Source organism: Ambystoma mexicanum, chromosome 1p (assembly GCF_040938575.1).
Source record: "Ambystoma mexicanum isolate Mex_15411 chromosome 1p, UKY_AmexF1_1, whole genome shotgun sequence".
Classification (NCBI taxonomy): Eukaryota; Metazoa; Chordata; class Amphibia; order Caudata; family Ambystomatidae; genus Ambystoma; species Ambystoma mexicanum.
The window spans coordinates 1027411703-1027436920 of NC_090921.1; the positions used below are offsets into that span (position 1 = coordinate 1027411703).

General features: G+C 41.2%; 6 non-coding genes across 6 annotated transcripts; all 6 read right to left on the reverse strand.

Annotated features, from left to right (window-relative positions):
• Window positions 1-130: 130 nt before the first annotated feature.
• Window positions 131-216, reverse strand: TRNAY-GUA (transfer RNA tyrosine (anticodon GUA)). Its single transcript is given in 2 exon segments — window positions 131-166; window positions 180-216. It is a non-coding gene; the product is annotated as a tRNA-Tyr (tRNA).
• Window positions 217-1422: 1206 nt separating this feature from the next.
• On the reverse strand, window positions 1423-1508 carry TRNAY-GUA (transfer RNA tyrosine (anticodon GUA)). The gene is given in 2 exon segments: window positions 1423-1458; window positions 1472-1508. It is a non-coding gene; the product is annotated as a tRNA-Tyr (tRNA).
• A 1205-nt stretch (window positions 1509-2713) lies between these two features.
• TRNAY-GUA (transfer RNA tyrosine (anticodon GUA)) lies at window positions 2714-2799 on the reverse strand. The gene is given in 2 exon segments: window positions 2714-2749; window positions 2763-2799. It is a non-coding gene; the product is annotated as a tRNA-Tyr (tRNA).
• A 1853-nt stretch (window positions 2800-4652) lies between these two features.
• TRNAY-GUA (transfer RNA tyrosine (anticodon GUA)) lies at window positions 4653-4738 on the reverse strand. Its single transcript is given in 2 exon segments — window positions 4653-4688; window positions 4702-4738. It is a non-coding gene; the product is annotated as a tRNA-Tyr (tRNA).
• A 1206-nt stretch (window positions 4739-5944) lies between these two features.
• Window positions 5945-6030, reverse strand: TRNAY-GUA (transfer RNA tyrosine (anticodon GUA)). The gene is given in 2 exon segments: window positions 5945-5980; window positions 5994-6030. It is a non-coding gene; the product is annotated as a tRNA-Tyr (tRNA).
• A 4393-nt stretch (window positions 6031-10423) lies between these two features.
• Window positions 10424-10509, reverse strand: TRNAY-GUA (transfer RNA tyrosine (anticodon GUA)). Its single transcript is given in 2 exon segments — window positions 10424-10459; window positions 10473-10509. It is a non-coding gene; the product is annotated as a tRNA-Tyr (tRNA).
• Between the last annotated feature and the right edge of the window lie 14709 nt (window positions 10510-25218).

Sequence of the window (25218 nt, forward strand, 5' to 3'; positions counted from 1 at the left end):
GGCCACAGCCTCAAAGCAAAAGGCATCTATTTTCAGTGATGAAATATAATATAATTATAAATTGTCTGTTATTTTACTTTCCAAGTATTTTACTTTCCAAGTATTCAATAAAATTTGCATTTGGAAAAAGTCCTTCGAGCCGGATTTGAACCAGCGACCTAAGGATGCCTGTTTTACCACTACAGTCCTCCGCTCTACCGACTGAGCTATCGAAGGCTTGGCAAATCATTCTCTAGCAAACTCAATACGAGCTTCCACTTCAACCGTCGACTTGTAAACATCTCTTGCAATTCGTGCAAAATACTACAAATTTGGCTTGTGAGGTTCCCGAATTGAGTAAAAGCACATCAGTTCCCAATTAAAAAAATGACCCCCTCCGCAGTCTCCCGCATGTTAATGACCACCATACTAAGGGGGAAAAGTTGAAAGGCGGCGCCTCACAGGCCATCTCCTCAGAGTATTCAGCCGTGTTGGGCCTTGACAATATTTTAATATCTTGGATGGTGTATACTGTTCTCTCATTTCCCTTGAGAAATCAAGATTGTCAAGGGGATTCTGCTGTTTTGCCAGTTCATAGCAAGAGATGGGGATCCAAAACACCTCACAGTAAACCAAAGAAGATTGATGTTGGACAGAAAAATAATGTGGCCACAGCCTCAAAGCAAAAGGCATCTATTTGCAGTGATGAAATATAATATAATTATAAATTGTCTGTTATGTTATTTTCCAAGTATTTTACTTTCCAAGTATTCAATAAAATGTGCATTTGGCAAAAGTCCTTCCAGCCGGATTTGAACCAGTCACCTAAGGATGCCTGTTTTACCACTACAGTCCTCCCCTCTACCAACTGAGCTATCGAAGGCTTGGCAAACCGTTCTCTAGCAAGCTCAATTCGAGCTTCCACTTCAACCGTCGACATGCAAACATCTCTTGCAATTCGTGCAAAATACTACAAATTTGGCTTGTGAGGTTCCCGAATTGAGTAAAAGCACATCAGTTCCCAATTAAAAAAATGACCGCCTCCGCAGTCTCCCGCATGTTACTGACCACCATACTAAGGAGGAAAAGTTGAAAGGCTGCGCCTCACAGGCCATCTCCTCAGAGTATTCATCAGTGTTCGGCCTTGACAATATTTTAATATCTTGGATGGTGTATGGTGTTCTCCCATTTCCCTTGAGAAATCAAGATTGTCAAGGGGATTCTGCTGTTTTGTCAGTTCATAGCAAGAGATCGGGATCCAAAACACCTCACAGGAAACCAACGAAGATTGGTGTCGGACAGAAAAATAACGTGGCCACAGCCTCAAAGTAAAAGGCATCTATTTTCAGTGATGAAATATAATATAATTATAAATTGTCTGTTATTTTACTTTCCAAGTATTTTACTTTCCAAGTATTCAATAAAATTTGCATTTGGAAAAAGTCCTTCGAGCCGGATTTGAACCAGCGACCTAAGGATGCCTGTTTTACCACTACAGTCCTCTGCTCTACCAACTGAGCTATCGAAGGCTTGGCAAATCATTCTCTAGCAAACTCAATACGAGCTTCCACTTCAACCGTCGACTTGTAAACATCTCTTGCAATTCGTGCAAAATACTACAAATTTGGCTTGTGAGGTTCCCGAATTGAGTAAAAGCACATCAGTTCCCAATTAAAAAAATGACCCCCTCCGCAGTCTCCCGCATGTTAATGACCACCATACTAAGGGGGAAAAGTTGAAAGGCGGCGCCTCACAGGCCATCTCCTCAGAGTATTCAGCCGTGTTGGGCCTTGACAATATTTTAATATCTTGGATGGTGTATATTGTTCTCTCATTTCCCTTGAGAAATCAAGATTGTCAAGGGGATTCTGCTGTTTTGCCAGTTCATAGCAAGAGATGGGGATCCAAAACACCTGACAGGAAACCAATGAAGATTCGTGTTGGACAGAAAAATAACGTGGCCACAGCTTCAAAGCAAAATGCATCTATTTTCAATGATGAAATATAATATAATTATAAATTGTCTGTTATTTTACTTTCCAAGTATTTTACTTTCCAAGTATTCAATAAAATGTGCATTTGGCAAGAGTCCTTCGAGCCGGATTTGAACCAGCGACCTAAGGATGCCTGTTTTACCACTACAGTCTTTCGCTCTACCAACTGAGCTATCAAAGGCTTGGCAAATCAACTCTAGCAAACTCAATAAGAGCTTCCACTTCAACCGTCGACTTGTAAACATCTCTTGCAATTCGTGCAAAATACTACAAATTTGGCTTGTGAGGTTCCCGAATTGAGTAAAAGCACATCAGTTCCCAATTAAAAAAATGACCCCCTCCGCAGTCTCCCGCATGTTACTGACCACCATACTAAGGGGGAAAAGTTGAAAGGCGGCACCTCACAGGCCATCTCCTCAGAGTATTCAGCCACGTTGGGCCTTGACAATATTTTAATATCTTGGATGGTGTATAGTGTTCGCTCATTTCCCTTGAGAAATCAAGATTGTCAAGGGGATTCTGCTGTTTTGCCAGTTCATAGCAAGAGATGGGGATCCAAAACACCTCACAGGAAACCAATGAAGATTTGTGTTGGACAGAAAAATAACGTGGTAACAGCCTCAAAGCAAAAGGCATCTATTTTCAGTGATGAAATATAATATAATTATAAATTGTCTGTTATTTTACTTTCCAAGTATTTTACTTTCCAAGTATTCAATAAAATGTGCATTTGGCAAAAGTCCTTCGAGCCGGATTTGAACCAGCGACCTAAGGATGCCTGTTTTACCACTACAGTCCTCCGCTCTACCAACTGAGCTATCGAAGGCTTGACAAATCAGTCTCTAGCAAGCTCAATACGAGCTTCCACTTCAACCATCGACATTCAAACATCTCTTGCAATTCGTGCAAAATACTACAAATTTGGCTTGTGAGGTTCCCGAATTGAGTAAAAGCACATCAGTTCACAATTAAAAAAATGACCCCCTCCGCAGTCTCCCGCATGTTACTGACCACCATACAAAGGAGGAAAAGTTGAAAGGCGGCGCCTCACAGGCCATCTCCTCAGAGTATTCATCAGTGTTCGGCCTTGACAATATTTTAATATCTTGGATGGTGTATAGTGTTCTCCCATTTCCCTTGAGAAATCAAGATTGTCAAGGGGATTCTGCTGTTTTGTCAGTTCATAGCAAGAGATGGGGATCCAAAATACCTCACAGGAAACCAACGAAGATTGGTGTCGGACAGAAAAATAACGTGGCCACAGCCTCAAAGCAAAAGGCATCTATTTTCAGTGATGAAATATAATATAATTATAAATTGTCTGTTATTTTACTTTCCAAGTATTTTACTTTCCAAGTATTCAATAAAATGTGCATTTGGCAAAAGTCCTTCGAGCCGGATTTGAAACAGCGACCTAAGGATGCCTGTTGTACCACTACAGTCCTCCGCTCTACCAACCGAGCTATCGAAGGCTTGGCAAATCATTCTCTAGCAAACTCAATACGAGCTTCCACTTCAACCGTCGACTTGTAAACATCTCTTGCAATTCCTGCAAAATACTACAAATTTGGCTTGTGAGGTTTCCGAATTGAGTAAAAGCACATCAGTTCCCAATTAAAAAAATGACCCTCTCCGCAGTCTCCCGCATGTTACTGACCACCATACTAAGGGGGAAAAGTTGAAAGGCGGCACCTCACAGGCCATCTCCTCGGAGTATTCAGCCGCGTTGGGCCTTGACAATATTTTAATATCTTGGATGGTGTATAGTGTTCTCTCATTTTCCTTGAGAAATCAAGATTGTCAAGGGGATTATGCTGTTTTGCCAGTTCATAGCAAGAGATGGGGATCAAAAAAACACCTCACTGGCAACCAAAGAAGATTGGTGTTGGACAGAAAAATAATGTGGCCACAGCCTCAAAGCAAAAGGCATCTATTTTCAGTGATGAAATATAATATAATTATAAATTGTCTGTTATGTTATTTTCCAAGTATTTTACTTTCCAAGTATTCAATAAAATTTGCATTTGGCAAAAGTCCTTCCAGCCGGATTTGAACCAGCGACCTAAGGATGCCTGTTTTACCACTACAGTCCTCCCCTCTACCAACTGAGCTATCGAAGGCTTGGCAAACCGTTCTCTAGCAAGCTCAATTCGAGCTTCCACTTCAACCGTCGACATGCAAACATCTCTTGCAATTCGTGCAAAATACTACAAATTTGGCTTGTGAGGTTCCCGAATTGAGTAAAAGCACATCAGTTCCCAATTAAAAAAATGACCGCCTCCGCAGTCTCCCGCATGTTACTGACCACCATACTAAGGAGGAAAAGTTGAAAGGCTGCGCCTCACAGGCCATCTCCTCAGAGTATTCATCAGTGTTCGGCCTTGACAATATTTTAATATCTTGGATGGTGTATGGTGTTCTCCCATTTCCCTTGAGAAATCAAGATTGTCAAGGGGATTCTGCTGTTTTGTCAGTTCATAGCAAGAGATCGGGATCCAAAACACCTCACAGGAAACCAACGAAGATTGGTGTCGGACAGAAAAATAACGTGGCCACAGCCTCAAAGCAAAAGGCATCTATTTTAGTGATGAAATATAATATAATTATAAATTGTCTGTTATTTTACTTTCCAAGTATTTTACTTTCCAAGTATTCAATAAAATTTGCATTTGGAAAAAGTCCTTCGAGCCGGATTTGAACCAGCGACCTAAGGATGCCTGTTTTACCACTACAGTCCTCCGCTCTACCGACTGAGCTATCGAAGGCTTGGCAAATCATTCTCTAGCAAACTCAATACGAGCTTCCACTTCAACCGTCGACTTGTAAACATCTCTTGCAATTCGTGCAAAATACTACAAATTTGGCTTGTGAGGTTCCCGAATTGAGTAAAAGCACATCAGTTCCCAATTAAAAAAATGACCCCCTCCGCAGTCTCCCGCATGTTAATGACCACCATACTAAGGGGGAAAAGTTGAAAGGCGGCGCCTCACAGGCCATCTCCTCAGAGTATTCAGCCGTGTTGGGCCTTGACAATATTTTAATATCTTGGATGGTGTATACTGTTCTCTCATTTCCCTTGAGAAATCAAGATTGTCAAGGGGATTCTGCTGTTTTGCCAGTTCATAGCAAGAGATGGGGATCCAAAACACCTCACAGTAAACCAAAGAAGATTGATGTTGGACAGAAAAATAATGTGGCCACAGCCTCAAAGCAAAAGGCATCTATTTTCAGTGATGAAATATAATATAATTATAAATTGTCTGTTATGTTATTTTCCAAGTATTTTACTTTCCAAGTATTCAATAAAATGTGCATTTGGCAAAAGTCCTTCCAGCCGGATTTGAACCAGTCACCTAAGGATGCCTGTTTTACCACTACAGTCCTCCCCTCTACCAACTGAGCTATCGAAGGCTTGGCAAACCGTTCTCTAGCAAGCTCAATTCGAGCTTCCACTTCAACCGTCGACATGCAAACATCTCTTGCAATTCGTGCAAAATACTACAAATTTGGCTTGTGAGGTTCCCGAATTGAGTAAAAGCACATCAGTGCCCAATTAAAAAAATGACCGCCTCCGCAGTCTCCCGCATGTTACTGACCACCATACTAAGGAGGAAAAGTTGAAAGGCTGCGCCTCACAGGCCATCTCCTCAGAGTATTCATCAGTGTTCGGCCTTGACAATATTTTAATATCTTGGATGGTGTATGGTGTTCTCCCATTTCCCTTGAGAAATCAAGATTGTCAAGGGGATTCTGCTGTTTTGTCAGTTCATAGCAAGAGATCGGGATCCAAAACACCTCACAGGAAACCAACGAAGATTGGTGTCGGACAGAAAAATAACGTGGCCACAGCCTCAAAGTAAAAGGCATCTATTTTCAGTGATGAAATATAATATAATTATAAATTGTCTGTTATTTTACTTTCCAAGTATTTTACTTTCCAAGTATTCAATAAAATTTGCATTTGGAAAAAGTCCTTCGAGCCGGATTTGAACCAGCGACCTAAGGATGCCTCTTTTACCACTACAGTCCTCTGCTCTACCAACTGAGCTATCGAAGGCTTGGCAAATCATTCTCTAGCAAACTCAATACGAGCTTCCACTTCAACCGTCGACTTGTAAACATCTCTTGCAATTCGTGCAAAATACTACAAATTTGGCTTGTGAGGTTCCCGAATTGAGTAAAAGCACATCAGTTCCCAATTAAAAAAATGACCCCCTCCGCAGTCTCCCGCATGTTAATGACCACCATACTAAGGGGGAAAAGTTGAAAGGCGGCGCCTCACAGGCCATCTCCTCAGAGTATTCAGCCGTGTTGGGCCTTGACAATATTTTAATATCTTGGATGGTGTATATTGTTCTCTCATTTCCCTTGAGAAATCAAGATTGTCAAGGGGATTCTGCTGTTTTGCCAGTTCATAGCAAGAGATGGGGATCCAAAACACCTCACAGGAAACCAACGAAGATTGGTGTCGGACAGAAAAATAACGTGGCCACAGCCTCAAAGCAAAAGGCATCTATTTTCAGTGATGAAATATAATATAATTATAAATTGTCTGTTATTTTACTTTCCAAGTATTTTACTTTCCAAGTATTCAATAAAATGTGCATTTGGCAAAAGTCCTTCGAGCCGGATTTGAAGCAGCGACCTAAGGATGCCTGTTTTACCACTACAGTCTTTCGCTCTACCAACTGAGCTATCAAAGGCTTGGCAAATCGCTCTCTAGCAAACTCAATACGAGCTTCCACTTCAACCGTCGACTTGTAAACATCTCTTGCAATTCGTGCAAAATACTACAAATTTGGCTTGTGAGGTTCCCGAATTGAGTAAAAGCACATCAGTTCCCAATTAAAAAAATGACCCCCTCCGCAGTCTCCCGCATGTTACTGACCACCATACTAAGGGGGAAAAGTTGAAAGGCGGCGCCTCACAGGCCATCTCCTCAGAGTATTCAGCCGTGTTGGGCCTTGACAATATTTTAATATCTTGGATGGTGTATACTGTTCTCTCATTTCCCTTGAGAAATCAAGATTGTCAAGGGGATTCTGCTGTTTTGCCAGTTCATAGCAAGAGATGGGGATCCGAAACACCTCACACGAAACCAATGAAGATTGGTGTTGGACAGAAACGTAACGTGGCCACAGCCTCAAAGCAAAAGGCATCTATTTTCAGTGATGAAATATAATATAATTATAAATTGTCTGTTATTTTACTTTCCAAGTATTTTACTTTCCAAGTATTCAATAAAATGTGCATTTGGCAAAAGTCCTTTGAGACGGATTTGAACCAGCGACGAGCTATCGAAGGCTTGGCAAATCATTCTCTAGTAAACTCAATACAAGCTTCCACTTCAACCGTCGACTTGTAAACATCTCTTGCAATTCGTGCAAAATACTACAAATTTGGCTTGTGAGGTTCCCGAATTGAGAAAAAGCACATCAGTTCACAATTAAAAAAATGACCCCCTCCGCAGTCTCCCGCATGTTACTGACCACCATACTAAGGGGGAAAAGTTGAAAGGCGGCGCCTCACAGGCCATCTCCTCAGAGTATTCAGCCGTGTTGGGCCTTGACAATATTTTAATATCTTGGATGGTGTATATTGTTCTCTCATTTCCCTTGAGAAATCAAGATTGTCAAGGGGATTCTGCTGTTTTGCCAGTTCATAGCAAGAGATGGGGATCCAAAACACCTCACAGGAAACCAATGAAGATTGGTGTTGGACAGAAACATAACGTGGCCACAGCCTCAAAGCAAAAGGCATCTATTTTCAGTGATGAAATATAATATAATTATAAATTGTCTGTTATTTTATTTTCCAAGTATTTTACTTTCCAAGTATTCAATAAAATTTGCATTTGGCAAAAGTCCTTCAATCTGGATTTGAACCAGCGACCTAAGGATGCCTGTTTTACCACTACAGTCCTCTGCTCTACCAACTGAGCTATCGAAGGCTTGGCACATCAGTCTCTAGCAAGCTCAATACGAGCTTCCACTTCAACCGTCGACATTCAAACATCTCTTGCAATTCGTGCAAAATACTACAAATTTGGCTTGTGAGGTTCCCGAATTGAGTAAAAGCACATCAGTTCACAATTAAAAAAATGACCCCCTACCGCAGTCTCCCGCATGTTACTGACCACCATACTAAGGAAGAAAAGTTGAAAGGCGGCGCCTCACAGGCCATCTCCTCAGAGTATTCAGCCGTGTTGGGCCTTGACAATATTTTAATATCTTGGATGGTGTATAGTGTTCTCCCATTTCCCTTGAAAAATCAAGATTGTCAAGGGGATTCTGCTGTTTTGCCAGTTCATAGCAAGAGATGGGGATCCAAAACACCTCACAGGAAACCAATGAAGATTCGTGTTGGACAGAAAAATAATGTGGCCACAGCCTCAAAGCAAAAGGCATCTATTTTCAGTGATGAAATATAATATAATTATAAATTGTCTGTTATGTTATTTTCCAAGTATTTTACTTTCCAAGTATTCAATAAAATTTGCATTTGGCAAAACTCCTTCGAGCCGGATTTGAACCACCAACCTAAGGATGCCTGTTTTATCACTACAGTACTCCCTTCTACCAACTGAGCTATCGAAGGCTTGGCAAACCGTTCTCTAGCAAGCTCAATTCGAGCTTCCACTTCAACCGTCGACATGCAAACATCTCTTGCAATTCGTGCAAAATACTACAAATTTGGCTTGTGAGGTTCCCGAATTGAGTAAAAGCACATCAGTTCCCAATTAAAAAAATGACCCCCTCCGCAGTCTCCCGCATGTTACTGACCACCATACTAAGGGGGAAAAGTTGAAAGGCGGCGCCTCACAGGCCATCTCCTCAGAGTATTCAGCCGTGTTGGGCCTTGACAATATTTTAATATCTTGGATGGTGTATAGTGTTCTCTCATTTCCCTTGAGAAATCAAGATTGTCAAGGGGATTCTGCTGTTTTGCCAGTTCATAGCAAGAGATGGGGATCCAAAACACCTCACAGGAAACCAATGAAGATTGGTGTTGGACAGAAACATAACGTGGCCACAGCCTCAAAGCAAAAGGCATCTATTTTCAGTGATGAAATATAATATAATTATAAATTGTCTGTTATTTTATTTTCCAAGTATTTTACATTCCAAGTATTCAATAAAATTTGTATTTGGCAAAGGTCCTTCAATCTGGATTTGAACCAGCGACCTAAGGATGCCTGTTTTACCACTACAGTCCTCTGCTCTACCAACTGAGCTATCGAAGGCTTGGCACATCAGTCTCTAGCAAGCTCAATACGAGCTTCCACTTCAACCATCGACATTCAAACATCTCTTGCAATTCGTGCAAAATACTACAAATTTGGCTTGTGAGGTTCCCGAATTGAGTAAAAGCACATCAGTTCACAATTAAAAAAATGACCCCCTACCGCAGTCTCCCGCATGTTACTGACCACCATACTAAGGGTGAAAAGTTGAAAGGCGGCGCCTCACAGGCCATCTCCTCAGAGTATTCAGCCGTGTTGGGCCTTGACAATATTTTAATATCTTGGATGGTGTATAGTGTTCTCTCATTTCCCTTGAAAAATCAAGATTGTCAAGGGGATTCTGCTGTTTTGCCAGTTCATAGCAAGAGATGGGGATCCAAAACACCTCACAGGAAACCAATGAAGATTCGTGTTGGACAGAAAAATAATGTGGCCACAGCCTCAAAGCAAAAGGCATCTATTTTCAGTGATGAAATATAATATAATTATAAATTGTCTGTTATGTTATTTTCCAAGTATTTTACTTTCCAAGTATTCAATAAAATTTGCATTTGGCAAAACTCCTTCGAGCCGGATTTGAACCAGCAACCTATGGATGCCTGTTTTACCACTACAGTCCTCCCCTCTACCAACTGAGCTATCGAAGGCTTGGCAAACCGTTCTCTAGCAAGCTCAATTCAAGCTTCCACTTCAACCGTCGACATGCAAACATCTCTTGCAATTCGTGCAAAATACTACAAATTTGGCTTGTGAGGTTCCCGAATTGAGTAAAAGCATATCAGTTCCCAATTAAAAAAACGACCGCCTCCGCAGTCTCCCGCATGTTACTGACCACCATACTAAGGAGGAAAAGTTGAAAGGCGGCGCCTAACAGGCCATCTCCTCAGAGTATTCATCAGTGTTTGGCCTTGACAATATTTTAATATCTTGGATGGTGTATAGTGTTCTCCCATTTCCCTTGAGAAATCAAGATTGTCAAGGGGATTCTGCTGTTTTGTCAGTTCATAGCAAGAGATGGGGATCCAAAACACCTCACAGGAAACCAACGAAGATTGGTGTCGGACAGAAAAATAACGTGGCCACAGCCTCAAAGCAAAAGGCATCTATTTTCAGTGATGAAATATAATATAATTATAAATTGTCTGTTATTTTACTTTCCAAGTATTTTACTTTCCAAGTATTCAATAAAATGTGCATTTGGCAAAAGTCCTTCGAGCCGGGTTTGAACCAGCGACCGAAGGATGCCTGTTTTATCACTACAGTCCTCCGCTCTACCAACTGAGCTATCGAAGGCTTGGCAAATCAGTTTCTAGCAAGCTCAATACGAGCGTCCACTTCAACCGTCGACATTCAAACATCTCTTGCAATTCGTGCAAAATATTACAAATTTGGCTTGTGAGGTTCCCGAATTTAGTAAAAGCACATCAGTTCCCAATTAAAAAAATGACCCCCTCCGCAGTCTCCCGCATGTTACTGACCACCATACTAAGGGGGAAAAGTTGAAAGGCGGCGCCTCACAGGCCATCTCCTCAGAGTATTCAGCCGTGTTGGGCCTTGACAATATTTTAATATCTTGGATGGTGTACAGTGTTCTCTCATTTCCCTTGAGAAATCAAGATTGTCAAGGGGATTCTGCTGTTTTGCCAGTTCATAGCAAGAGATGGGGATCCAAAACACCTCACAGGAAACCAATGAAGATTCGTGTTGGACAGAAAAATAACGTGGCCACAGCCTCAAAGCAAAAGGCATCTATTTTCAGTGATGAAATATAATATAATTATAAATTGTCTGTTATTTTACTTTCCAAGTATTTTACTTTCCAAGTATTCAATAAAATGTGCATTTGGCAAAAGTCCTTTGAGCCGGATTTGAACCAGCGACAAGCTATCGAAGGCTTGGCAAATCATTCTCTAGTAAACTCAATACAAGCTTCCACTTCAACCGTCGACTTGTAAACATCTCTTGCAATTCATGCAAAATACTACAAATTTGGCTTGTGAGGTTCCCGAATTGAGTAAAAGCACATCAGTTCACAATTAAAAAAATGACCCCCCCCGCAGTCTCCCGCATGTTACTGACCACCATACTAAGGGGGAAAAGTTGAAAGGCGGCGCCTCACAGGCCATCTCCTCAGAGTATTCAGCCGTGTTGGGCCTTGACAATATTTTAATATCTTGGATGGTGTATAGTGTTCTCTCATTTCCCTTGAGAAATCAAGATTGTCAAGGGGATTCTGCTGTTTTGCCAGTTCATAGCAAGAGATGGGGATCCAAAACACCTCACAGGAAACCAATGAAGATTGGTGTTGGACAGAAACATAACGTGGCCACAGCCTCAAAGCAAAAGGCATCTATTTTCAGTGATGAAATATAATATAATTATAAATTGTCTGTTATTTTATTTTCCAAGTATTTTACTTTCCAAGTATTCAATAAAATTTGCATTTGGCAAAAGTCCTTCAATCTGGATTTGAACCAGCGACCTAAGGATGCCTGTTTTACCACTACAGTCCTCTGCTCTACCAACTGAGCTATCAAAGGCTTGGCACATCAGTCTCTAGCAAGCTCAATACGAGCTTCCACTTCAACCGTCGACATTCAAACATCTCTTGCAATTCGTGCAAAATACTACAAATTTGGCTTGTGAGGTTCCCGAATTGAGTAAAAGCACATCAGTTCACAATTAAAAAAATGACCCCCTACCGCAGTCTCCCGCATGTTACTGACCACCATACTAAGGGGGAAAAGTTGAAAGGCGGCGCCTCACAGGCCATCTCCTCAGAGTATTCAGCCGTGTTGGGCCTTGACAATATTTTAATATCTTGGATGGTGTACAGTGTTCTCTCATTTCCCTTGAAAAATCAAGATTGTCAAGGGGATTCTGCTGTTTTGCCAGTTCATAGCAAGAGATGGGGATCCAAAACACCTCACAGGAAACCAATGAAGATTCGTGTTGGACAGAAAAATAATGTGGCCACAGCCTTAAAGCAAAAGGCATCTATTTTCAGTGATGAAATATAATATAATTATAAATTGTCTGTTATGTTATTTTCCAAGTATTTTACTTTCCAAGTATTCAATAAAATTTGCATTTGGCAAAACTCCTTCGAGCCGGATTTGAACCAGTGATCTAAGGATGCCTGTTTTACCACTACAGTCCTCCCCTCTACCAACTGAGCTATCGAAGGCTTGGCAAACCGTTCTCTAGCAAGCTCAATTCGAGCTTCCACTTCAACCGTCGACATGCAAACATCTCTTGCAATTCGTGCAAAATACTACAAATTTGGCTTGTGAGGTTCCCGAATTGAGTAAAAGCATATGAGTTCCCAATTAAAAAAACGACCGCCTCCGCAGTCTCCCGCATGTTACTGACCACCATACTAAGGAGGAAAAGTTGAAAGGCGGCGCCTAACAGGCCATCTCCTCAGAGTATTCATCAGTGTTTGGCCTTGACAATATTTTAATATCTTGGATGGTGTATAGTGTTCTCCCATTTCCCTTGAGAAATCAAGATTGTCAAGGGGATTCTGCTGTTTTGTCAGTTCATAGCAAGAGATGGGGATCCAAAACACCTCACAGGAAACCAACGAAGATTGGTGTCGGACAGAAAAATAACGTGGCCACAGCCTCAAAGCAAAAGGCATCTATTTTCAGTGATGAAATATAATATAATTATAAATTGTCTGTTATTTTACTTTCCAAGTATTTTACTTTCCAAGTATTCAATAAAATGTGCATTTGGCAAAAGTCCTTCGAGGCGGGTTTGAACCAGCGACCGAAGGATGCCTGTTTTACCACTACAGTCCTCCGCTCTACCAACTGAGCTATCGAAGGCTTGGCAAATCAGTTCTAGCAAGCTCAATACGAGCATCCACTTCAACCGTCGACATTCAAACATCTCTTGCAATTCGTGCAAAATACTACAAATTTGGCTTGTGAGGTTCCCGAATTTAGTAAAAGCACATCAGTTCCCAATTAAAAAAATGACCCCCTCCGCAGTCTCCCGCATGTTACTGACCACCATACTAAGGGGGAAAAGTTGAAAGGCGGCGCCTCACAGGCCATCTCCTCAGAGTATTCAGCCGTGTTGGGCCTTGACAATATTTTAATATCTTGGATGGTGTATAGTGTTCTCTCATTTCCCTTGAGAAATCAAGATTGTCAAGGGGATTCTGCTGTTTTGCCAGTTCATAGCAAGAGATGGGGATCCAAAACACCTCACAGGAAAACAATGAAGATTGGTGTTGGACAGAAACATAACATGGCCACAGACTCAAAGCAAAAGGCATCTATTTTCAGTGATGAAATATAATATAATTATAAATTGTCTGTTATTTTATTTTCCAAGTATTTTACTTTCCAAGTATTCAATAAAATTTGCATTTGGCAAACGTCCTTCGAGACGGATTTGAACCAGCAACCTAAGGATGCCTGTTTTACCACTACAATCCTCCGCTCTACCAACTGACCTATCAAAGGCTTTGCAAATCATTCTCTAGCAAACTCAATACGAGCTTCCACTTCAACCGTCGACTTGTAAACATCTCTTGCAATTCGTGCAAAATACTACAAATTTGGCTTGTGAGGTTCCCGAATTGAGTAAAAGCACATCAGTTCCCAATTAAAAAAATGACCCCCTCCGCAGTCTCCCGCATGTTACTGACCACCATACTAAGGGGGAAAAGTTGAAAGGCGGCGCCTCACAGGCCATCTCCTCAGAGTATTCAGCCGTGTTGGGCCTTGACAATATTTTAATATCTTGGATGGTGTATAGTGTTCTCTCATTTCCCTTGAGAAATCAAGATTGTCAAGGGGATTCTGCTGTTTTGCCAGTTCATAGCAAGAGATGGGGATCCAAAACACCTCACAGGAAACCAATGAAGATTGGTGTTGGACAGAAACATAACGTGGCCACAGCCTCAAAGCAAAAGGCATCTATTTTCAGTGATGAAATATAATATAATTATAAATTGTCTGTTATTTTATTTTCCAAGTATTTTACTTTCCAAGTATTCAATAAAATTTGCATTTGGCAAAAGTCCTTCAATCTGGATTTGAACCAGCGACCTAAGGATGCCTGTTTTACCACTACAGTCCTCTGCTCTACCAGCTGAGCTATCGAAGGCTTGGCACATCAGTCTCTAGCAAGCTCAATACGAGCTTCCACTTCAACCGTCGACATTCAAACATCTCTTGCAATTCGTGCAAAATACTACAAATTTGGCTTGTGAGGTTCCCGAATTGAGTAAAAGCACATCAGTTCACAATTAAAAAAATGACCCCCTACCGCAGTCTCCCGCATGTTACTGACCACCATACTAAGGGGGAAAAGTTGAAAGGCGGCGCCTCACAGGCCATCTCCTCAGAGTATTCAGCCGTGTTTGGCCTTGACAATATTTTAATATCTTGGATGGTGTATAGTGTTCTCCCATTTCCCTTGAAAAATCAAGATTGTCAAGGGGATTCTGCTGTTTTGCCAGTTCATAGCAAGAGATGGGGATCCAAAACACCTCACAGGAAACCAATGAAGATTCGTGTTGGACAGAAAAATAATGTGGCCACAGCCTTAAAGCAAAAGGCATCTATTTTCAGTGATGAAATATAATATAATTATAAATTGTCTGTTATGTTATTTTCCAAGTATTTTACTTTCCAAGTATTCAATAAAATTTGCATTTGGCAAAACTCCTTCGAGCCGGATTTGAACCAGCAACCTAAGGATGCCTGTTTTACCACTACAGTCCTCCCCTCTACCAACTGAGCTATCGAAGGCTTGGCAAACCGTTCTCTAGCAAGCTCAATTCGAGCTTCCACTTCAACCGTCGACATGCAAACATCTCTTGCAATTCGTGCAAAATACTACAAATTTGGCTTGTGAGGTTCCCGAATTGAGTAAAAGCATATCAGTTCCCAATTAAAAAAACGACCGCCTCCGCAGTCTCCCGCATTTTACTGACCACCATACTAAGGAGGAAAAGTTGAAAGGCGGCGCCTAACAGGCCATCTCCTCAGAGTATTCATCAGTGTTTGGCCTTGCCAATATTTTAATATCTTGGATGGTATATAGTGTTCTCCCATTTCCCTTGAGAAATCAAGATTGTCAAGGGGATTCTGCTGTTTTGTCAGTTCATAGCAAGAGATGGGGATCCAAAACACCTCACAGGAAACCAACGAAGATTGGTGTCGGACAGAAAAATAACGTGGCCACAGCCTCAAAGCAAAAGGCATCTATTTTCAGTGATGAAATATAATATAATTATAAATTGTCTGTTATTTTATTTTCCAAGTATTTTACTTTCCAAGTATTCAATAAAATGTGCATTTGGCAAAAGTCCTTCAATCTGGATTTGAACCAGCGACCTAAGGATGCCTGTTTTACCACTACAGTCCTCTGCTCTACCAACTGAGCTATCGAAGGCTTGGCACATCAGTCTCTAGCAAGCTCAATACGAGCTTCCACTTCAACCGTCGACATTCAAACATCTCTTGCAATTCGTGCAAAATACTACAAATTTGGCTTGCGAGGTTCCCGAATTGAGTAAAAGCACATCAGTTCACAATTAAAAAAATGACCCCCTACCGCAGTCTCCCGCATGTTACTGACCACCATACTAAGGGGGAAAAGTTGAAAGGCGGCGCCTCACAGGCCATCTCCTCAGAGTATTCAGCCGTGTTGGGCCTTGACAATATTTTAATATCTTGGATGGTGTATAGTGTTCTCCCATTTCCCTTGAAAAATCAAGATTGTCAAGGGGATTCTGCTGTTTTGCCAGTTCATAGCAAGAGATGGGGATCCAAAACACCTCACAGGAAACCAATGAAGATTCGTGTTGGACAGAAAAATAATGTGGCCACAGCCTTAAAGCAAAAGGCATCTATTTTCAGTGATGAAATATAATATAATTATAAATTGTCTGTTATGTTATTTTCCAAGTATTTTACTTTCCAAGTATTCAATAAAATTTGCATTTGGCAAAACTCCTTCGAGCCGGATTTGAACCAGCAACCTAAGGATGCCTGTTTTACCACTACAGTCCTCCCCTCTACCAACTGAGCTATCGAAGGCTTGGCAAACCGTTCTCTAGCAAGCTCAATTCGAGCTTCCACTTCAACCGTCGACATGCAAACATCTCTTGCAATTCGTGCAAAATACTACAAATTTGGCTTGTGAGGTTCCCGAATTGAGTAAAAGCATATCAGTTCCCAATTAAAAAAACGACCGCCTCCGCAGTCTCCCGCATGTTACTGACCACCATACTAAGGAGGAAAAGTTGAAAGGCGGCGCCTAACAGGCCATCTCCTCAGAGTATTCATCAATGTTTGGCCTTGACAATATTTTAATATCTTGGATGGTGTATAGTGTTCTCCCATTTCCCTTGAGAAATCAAGATTGTCAAGGGGATTCTGCTGTTTTGTCAGTTCATAGCAAGAGATGGGGATCCAAAACACCTCACAGGAAACCAACGAAGATTGGTGTCGGACAGAAAAATAACGTGGCCACAGCCTCAAAGCAAAAGGCATCTATTTTCAGTGATGAAATATAATATAATTATAAATTGTCTGTTATTTTACTTTCCAAGTATTTTACTTTCCAAGTATTCAATAAAATGTGCATTTGGCAAAAGTCCTTCGAGGCGGGTTTGAACCAGCGACCGAAGGATGCCTGTTTTACCACTACAGTCCTCCGCTCTACCAACTGAGCTATTGAAGGCTTGGCAAATCAGTTTCTAGCAAGCTCAATACGAGCGTCCACTTCAACCGTCGACATTCAAACATCTCTTGCAATTCGTGCAAAATACTACAAATTTGGCTTGTGAGGTTCCCGAATTTAGTAAAAGCACATCAGTTCCCAATTAAAAAAATGACCCCCTCCGCAGTCTCCCGCATGTTACTGACCACCATACTAAGGGGGAAAAGTTGAAAGGCGGCGCCTCACAGGCCATCTCCTCAGAGTATTCAGCCGTGTTGGGCCTTGACAATATTTTAATATCTTGGATGGTGTATAGTGTTCTCTCATTTCCCTTGAGAAATCAAGATTGTCAAGGGGATTCTGCTGTTTTGCCAGTTCATAGCAAGAGATGGGGATCCAAAACACCTCACAGGAAAACAATGAAGATTGGTGTTGGACAGAAACATAACATGGCCACAGACTCAAAGCAAAAGGCATCTATTTTCAGTGATGAAATATAATATAATTATAAATTGTCTGTTATTTTATTTTCCAAGTATTTTACTTTCCAAGTATTCAATAAAATTTGCATTTGGCAAACGTCCTTCGAGACGGATTTGAACCAGCAACCTAAGGATGCCTGTTTTACCACTACAATCCTCCGCTCTACCAACTGACCTATCAAAGGCTTTGCAAATCATTCTCTAGCAAACTCAATACGAGCTTCCACTTCAACCGTCGACTTGTAAACATCTCTTGCAATTCGTGCAAAATACTACAAATTTGGCTTGTGAGGTTCCCGAATTGAGTAAAAGCACATCAGTTCCCAATTAAAAAAATGACCCCCTCCGCAGTCTCCCGCATGTTACTGACCACCATACTAAGGGGGAAAAGTTGAAAGGCGGCGCCTCACAGGCCATCTCCTCAGAGTATTCAGCCGTGTTGGGCCTTGACAATATTTTAATAACTTGGATGGTGTACAGTGTTCTCTCATTTCCCTTGAAAAATCAAGATTGTCAAGGGGATTCTGCTGTTTTGCCAGTTCATAGCAAGAGATGGGGATCCAAAACACCTCACAGGAAACCAATGAAGATTCGTGTTGGACAGAAAAATAACGTGGCCACAGCCTCAAAGCAAAAGGCATCTATTTTCAGTGATGAAATATAATATAATTATAAATTGTCTGTTATTTTACTTTCCAAGTATTTTACTTTCCAAGTATTCAATAAAATGTGCATTTGGCAAAAGTCCTTTGAGCCGGATTTGAACCAGCGACGAGCTATCGAAGGCTTGGCAAATCATTCTCTAGTAAACTCAATACAAGCTTCCACTTCAACCGTCGACTTGTAAACATCTCTTGCAATTCGTGCAAAATACTACAAATTTGGCTTGTGAGGTTCCCGAATTGAGTAAAAGCACATCAGTTCCCAATTAAAAAAATGACCCCCTCCGCAGTCTCCCGCATGTTACTGACCACCATACTAAGGGGGAAAAGTTGAAAGGCGGCGCCTCACAGGCCATCTCCTCAGAGTATTCAGCCATGTTGGGCCTTGACAATATTTTAATATCTTGGATGGTGTATAGTGTTCTCTCATTTCCCTTGAGAAATCAAGATTGTCAAGGGGATTCTGCTGTTTTGCCAGTTCATAGCAAGAGATGGGGATCCAAAACACCTCACAGGAAACCAATGAAGATTGGTGTTGGACAGAAACATAACGTGGCCACAGCCTCAAAGCAAAAGGCATCTATTTTCAGTGATGAAATATAATATAATTATAAATTGTCTGTTATTTTATTTTCCAAGTATTTTACTTTCCAAGTATTCAATAAAATTTGCATTTGGCAAAAGTCCTTCAATCTGGATTTGAACCAGCGACCTAAGGATGCCTGTTTTACCACTACAGTCCTCTGCTCTACCAGCTGAGCTATCGAAGGCTTGGCACATCAGTCTCTAGCAAGCTCAATACGAGCTTCCACTTCAACCGTCGACATTCAAACATCTCTTGCAATTCGTGCAAAATACTACAAATTTGGCTTGTGAGGTTCCCGAATTGAGTAAAAGCACATCAGTTCACAATTAAAAAAATGACCCCCTACCGCAGTCTCCCGCATGTTACTGACCACCATACTAAGGGGGAAAAGTTGAAAGGCGGCGCCTCACAGGCCATCTCCTCAGAGTATTCAGCCGTGTTTGGCCTTGACAATATTTTAATATCTTGGATGGTGTATAGTGTTCTCCCATTTCCCTTGAAAAATCAAGATTGTCAAGGGGATTCTGCTGTTTTGCCAGTTCATAGCAAGAGATGGGGATCCAAAACACCTCACAGGAAACCAATGAAGATTCGTGTTGGACAGAAAAATAATGTGGCCACAGCCTTAAAGCAAAAGGCATCTATTTTCAGTGATGAAATATAATATAATTATAAATTGTCTGTTATGTTATTTTCCAAGTATTTTACTTTCCAAGTATTCAATAAAATTTGCATTTGGCAAAACTCCTTCGAGCCGGATTTGAACCAGCAACCTAAGGATGCCTGTTTTACCACTACAGTCCTCCCCTCTACCAACTGAGCTATCGAAGGCTTGGCAAACCGTTCTCTAGCAAGCTCAATTCGAGCTTCCACTTCAACCGTCGACATGCAAACATCTCTTGCAATTCGTGCAAAATACTACAAATTTGGCTTGTGAGGTTCCCGAATTGAGTAAAAGCATATCAGTTCCCAATTAAAAAAACGACCGCCTCCGCAGTCTCCCGCATGTTACTGACCACCATACTAAGGAGGAAAAGTTGAAAGGCGGCGCCTAACAGGCCATCTCCTCAGAGTATTCATCAGTGTTTGGCCTTGCCAATATTTTAATATCTTGGATGGTATATAGTGTTCTCCCATTTCCCTTGAGAAATCAAGATTGTCAAGGGGATTCTGCTGTTTTGTCAGTTCATAGCAAGAGATGGGGATCCAAAACACCTCACAGGAAACCAACGAAGATTGGTGTCGGACAGAAAAATAACGTGGCCACAGCCTCAAAGCAAAAGGCATCTATTTTCAGTGATGAAATATAATATAATTATAAATTGTCTGTTATTTTATTTTCCAAGTATTTTACTTTCCAAGTATTCAATAAAATGTGCATTTGGCAAAAGTCCTTCAATCTGGATTTGAACCAGCGACCTAAGGATGCCTGTTTTACCACTACAGTCCTCTGCTCTACCAACTGAGCTATCGAAGGCTTGGCACATCAGTCTCTAGCAAGCTCAATACGAGCTTCCACTTCAACCGTCGACATTCAAACATCTCTTGCAATTCGTGCAAAATACTACAAATTTGGCTTGCGAGGTTCCCGAATTGAGTAAAAGCACATCAGTTCACAATTAAAAAAATGACCCCCTACCGCAGTCTCCCGCATGTTACTGACCACCATACTAAGGGGGAAAAGTTGAAAGGCGGCGCCTCACAGGCCATCTCCTCAGAGTATTCAGCCGTGTTGGGCCTTGACAATATTTTAATATCTTGGATGGTGTATAGTGTTCTCCCATTTCCCTTGAAAAATCAAGATTGTCAAGGGGATTCTGCTGTTTTGCCAGTTCATAGCAAGAGATGGGGATCCAAAACACCTCACAGGAAACCAATGAAGATTCGTGTTGGACAGAAAAATAATGTGGCCACAGCCTTAAAGCAAAAGGCATCTATTTTCAGTGATGAAATATAATATAATTATAAATTGTCTGTTATGTTATTTTCCAAGTATTTTACTTTCCAAGTATTCAATAAAATTTGCATTTGGCAAAACTCCTTCGAGCCGGATTTGAACCAGCAACCTAAGGATGCCTGTTTTACCACTACAGTCCTCCCCTCTACCAACTGAGCTATCGAAGGCTTGGCAAACCGTTCTCTAGCAAGCTCAATTCGAGCTTCCACTTCAACCGTCGACATGCAAACATCTCTTGCAATTCGTGCAAAATACTACAAATTTGGCTTGTGAGGTTCCCGAATTGAGTAAAAGCATATCAGTTCCCAATTAAAAAAACGACCGCCTCCGCAGTCTCCCGCATGTTACTGACACCATACTAAGGAGGAAAAGTTGAAAGGCGGCGCCTAACAGGCCATCTCCTCAGAGTATTCATCAATGTTTGGCCTTGACAATATTTTAATATCTTGGATGGTGTATAGTGTTCTCCCATTTCCCTTGAGAAATCAAGATTGTCAAGGGGATTCTGCTGTTTTGTCAGTTCATAGCAAGAGATGGGGATCCAAAACACCTCACAGGAAACCAACGAAGATTGGTGTCGGACAGAAAAATAACGTGGCCACAGCCTCAAAGCAAAAGGCATCTATTTTCAGTGATGAAATATAATATAATTATAAATTGTCTGTTATTTTACTTTCCAAGTATTTTACTTTCCAAGTATTCAATAAAATGTGCATTTGGCAAAAGTCCTTCGAGGCGGGTTTGAACCAGCGACCGAAGGATGCCTGTTTTACCACTACAGTCCTCCGCTCTACCAACTGAGCTATTGAAGGCTTGGCAAATCAGTTTCTAGCAAGCTCAATACGAGCGTCCACTTCAACCGTCGACATTCAAACATCTCTTGCAATTCGTGCAAAATACTACAAATTTGGCTTGTGAGGTTCCCGAATTTAGTAAAAGCACATCAGTTCCCAATTAAAAAAATGACCCCCTCCGCAGTCTCCCGCATGTTACTGACCACCATACTAAGGGGGAAAAGTTGAAAGGCGGCGCCTCACAGGCCATCTCCTCAGAGTATTCAGCCGTGTTGGACCTTGACAATATTTTAATATCTTGGATGGTGTATAGTGTTCTCTCATTTCCCTTGAGAAATCAAGATTGTCAAGGGGATTCTGCTGTTTTGCCAGTTCATAGCAAGAGATGGGGATCCAAAACACCTCACAGGAAAACAATGAAGATTGGTGTTGGACAGAAACATAACATGGCCACAGCCTCAAAGCAAAAGGCATCTATTTTCAGTGATGAAATATAATATAATTATAAATTGTCTGTTATTTTACTTTCCAAGTATTTTACTTTCCAAGTATTCAATAAAATGTGCATTTGGCAAAAGTCCTTCGAGGCGGGTTTGAACCAGCAACCGAAGGATGCCTGTTTTACCACTACAGTCCTCCGCTCTACCAACTGAGCTATTGAAGGCTTGGCAAATCAGTTTCTAGCAAGCTCAATACGAGCGTCCACTTCAACCGTCGACATTCAAACATCTCTTGCAATTCGTGCAAAATACTACAAATTTGGCTTGTGAGGTTCCCGAATTTAGTAAAAGCACATCAGTTCCCAATTAAAAAAATGACCCCCTCCGCAGTCTCCCGCATGTTACTGACCACCATACTAAGGGGGAAAAGTTGAAAGGCGGCGCCTCACAGGCCATCTCCTCAGAGTATTCAGCCGTGTTGGACCTTGACAATATTTTAATATCTTGGATGGTGTATAGTGTTCTCTCATTTCCCTTGAGAAATCAAGATTGTCAAGGGGATTCTGCTGTTTTGCCAGTTCATAGCAAGAGATGGGGATCCAAAACACCTCACAGGAAAACAATGAAGATTGGTGTTGGACAGAAACATAACATGGCCACAGCCTCAAAGCAAAAGGCATCTATTTTCAGTGATGAAATATAATATAATTATAAATTGTCTGTTATTTTATTTTCCAAGTATTTTACTTTCCAAGTATTCAATAAAATTTGCATTTGGCAAAAGTCCTTCGAGACGGATTTGAACCAGCAACCTAAGGATGCCTGTTTTACCACTACAATCCTCCGCTCTACCAACTGAGCTATCAAAGGCTTTGCAAATCATTCTCTAGCAAACTCAATACGAGCTTCCACTTCAACCGTCGACTTGGAAACATCTCTTGCAATTCGTGCAAAATACTACAAATTTGGCTTGTGAGGTTCCCGAATTGAGTAAAAGCACATCAGTTCCCAATTAAAAAAATGACCCCCTCCGCAGTCTCCCGCATGTTACTGACCACCATACTAAGGGGGAAAAGTTGAAAGGCGGCGCCTCACAGGCCATCTCCTCAGAGTATTCAGCCGTGTTGGGCCTTGACAATATTTTAATATCTTGGATGGTGTATAGTGTTCTCTCATTTCCCTTGAGAAATCAAGATTGTCAAGGGGATTCTGCTGTTTTGCCAGTTCATAGCAAGAGATGGGGATCCAAAACACCTCACAGGAAACCAATGAAGATTGGTGTTGGACAGAAACATAACGTGGCCACAGCCTCAAAGCAAAAGGCATCTATTTTCAGTGATGAAATATAATATAATTATAAATTGTCTGTTATTTTATTTTCCAAGTATTTTACTTTCCAAGTATTCAATAAAATTTGCATTTGGCAAAAGTCCTTCAATCTGGATTTGAACCAGCGACCTAAGGATGCCTGTTTTACCACTACAGTCCTCTGCTCTACCAACTGAGCTATCGAAGGCTTGGCACATCAGTCTCTAGCAAGCTCAATACGAGCTTCCACTTCAACCGTCGACATTCAAACATCTCTTGCAATTCGTGCAAAATACTACAAATTTGGCTTGTGAGGTTCCCGAATTGAGTAAAAGCACATCAGTTCACAATTAAAAAAATGACCCCCTACCGCAGTCTCCCGCATGTTACTGACCACCATACTAAGGGGGAAAAGTTGAAAGGCGGCGCCTCACAGGCCATCTCCTCAGAGTATTCAGCCGTGTTTGGCCTTGACAATATTTTAATATCTTGGATGGTGTATAGTGTTCTCCCATTTCCCTTGAAAAATCAAGATTGTCAAGGGGATTCTGCTGTTTTGCCAGTTCATAGCAAGAGATGGGGATCCAAAACACCTCACAGGAAACCAATGAAGATTCGTGTTGGACAGAAAAATAATGTGGCCACAGCCTTAAAGCAAAAGGCATCTATTTTCAGTGATGAAATATAATATAATTATAAATTGTCTGTTATGTTATTTTCCAAGTATTTTACTTTCCAAGTATTCAATAAAATTTGCATTTGGCAAAACTCCTTCGAGCCGGATTTGAACCAGCAACCTAAGGATGCCTGTTTTACCACTACAGTCCTCCCCTCTACCAACTGAGCTATCGAAGGCTTGGCAAACCGTTCTCTAGCAAGCTCAATTCGAGCTTCCACTTCAACCGTCGACATGCAAACATCTCTTGCAATTCGTGCAAAATACTACAAATTTGGCTTGTGAGGTTCCCGAATTGAGTAAAAGCATATCAGTTCCCAATTAAAAAAACGACCGCCTCCGCAGTCTCCCGCATGTTACTGACCACCATACTAAGGAGGAAAAGTTGAAAGGCGGCGCCTAACAGGCCATCTCCTCAGAGTATTCATCAGTGTTTGGCCTTGCCAATATTTTAATATCTTGGATGGTATATAGTGTTCTCCCATTTCCCTTGAGAAATCAAGATTGTCAAGGGGATTCTGCTGTTTTGTCAGTTCATAGCAAGAGATGGGGATCCAAAACACCTCACAGGAAACCAACGAAGATTGGTGTCGGACAGAAAAATAACGTGGCCACAGCCTCAAAGCAAAAGGCATCTATTTTCAGTGATGAAATATAATATAATTATAAATTGTCTGTTATTTTATTTTCCAAGTATTTTACTTTCCAAGTATTCAATAAAATTTGCATTTGGCAAAAGTCCTTCAATCTGGATTTGAACCAGCGACCTAAGGATGCCTGTTTTACCACTACAGTCCTCTGCTCTACCAACTGAGCTATCGAAGGCTTGGCACATCAGTCTCTAGCAAGCTCAATACGAGCTTCCACTTCAACCGTCGACATTCAAACATCTCTTGCAATTCGTGCAAAATACTACAAATTTGGCTTGCGAGGTTCCCGAATTGAGTAAAAGCACTTCAGTTCACAATTAAAAAAATGACCCCCTACCGCAGTCTCCCGCATGTTACTGACCACCATACTAAGGGGGAAAAGTTGAAAGGCGGCGCCTCACAGGCCATCTCCTCAGAGTATTCAGCCGTGTTGGGCCTTGACACTATTTTAATATCTTGGATGGTGTATAGTGTTCTCCCATTTCCCTTGAAAAATCAAGATTGTCAAGGGGATTCTGCTGTTTTGCCAGTTCATAGCAAGAGATGGGGATCCAAAACACCTCACAGGAAACCAATGAAGATTCGTGTTGGACAGAAAAATAATGTGGCCACAGCCTTAAAGCAAAAGGCATCTATTTTCAGTGATGAAATATAATATAATTATAAATTGTCTGTTATGTTATTTTCCAAGTATTTTACTTTCCAAGTATTCAATAAAATTTGCATTTGGCAAAACTCCTTCGAGCCGGATTTGAACC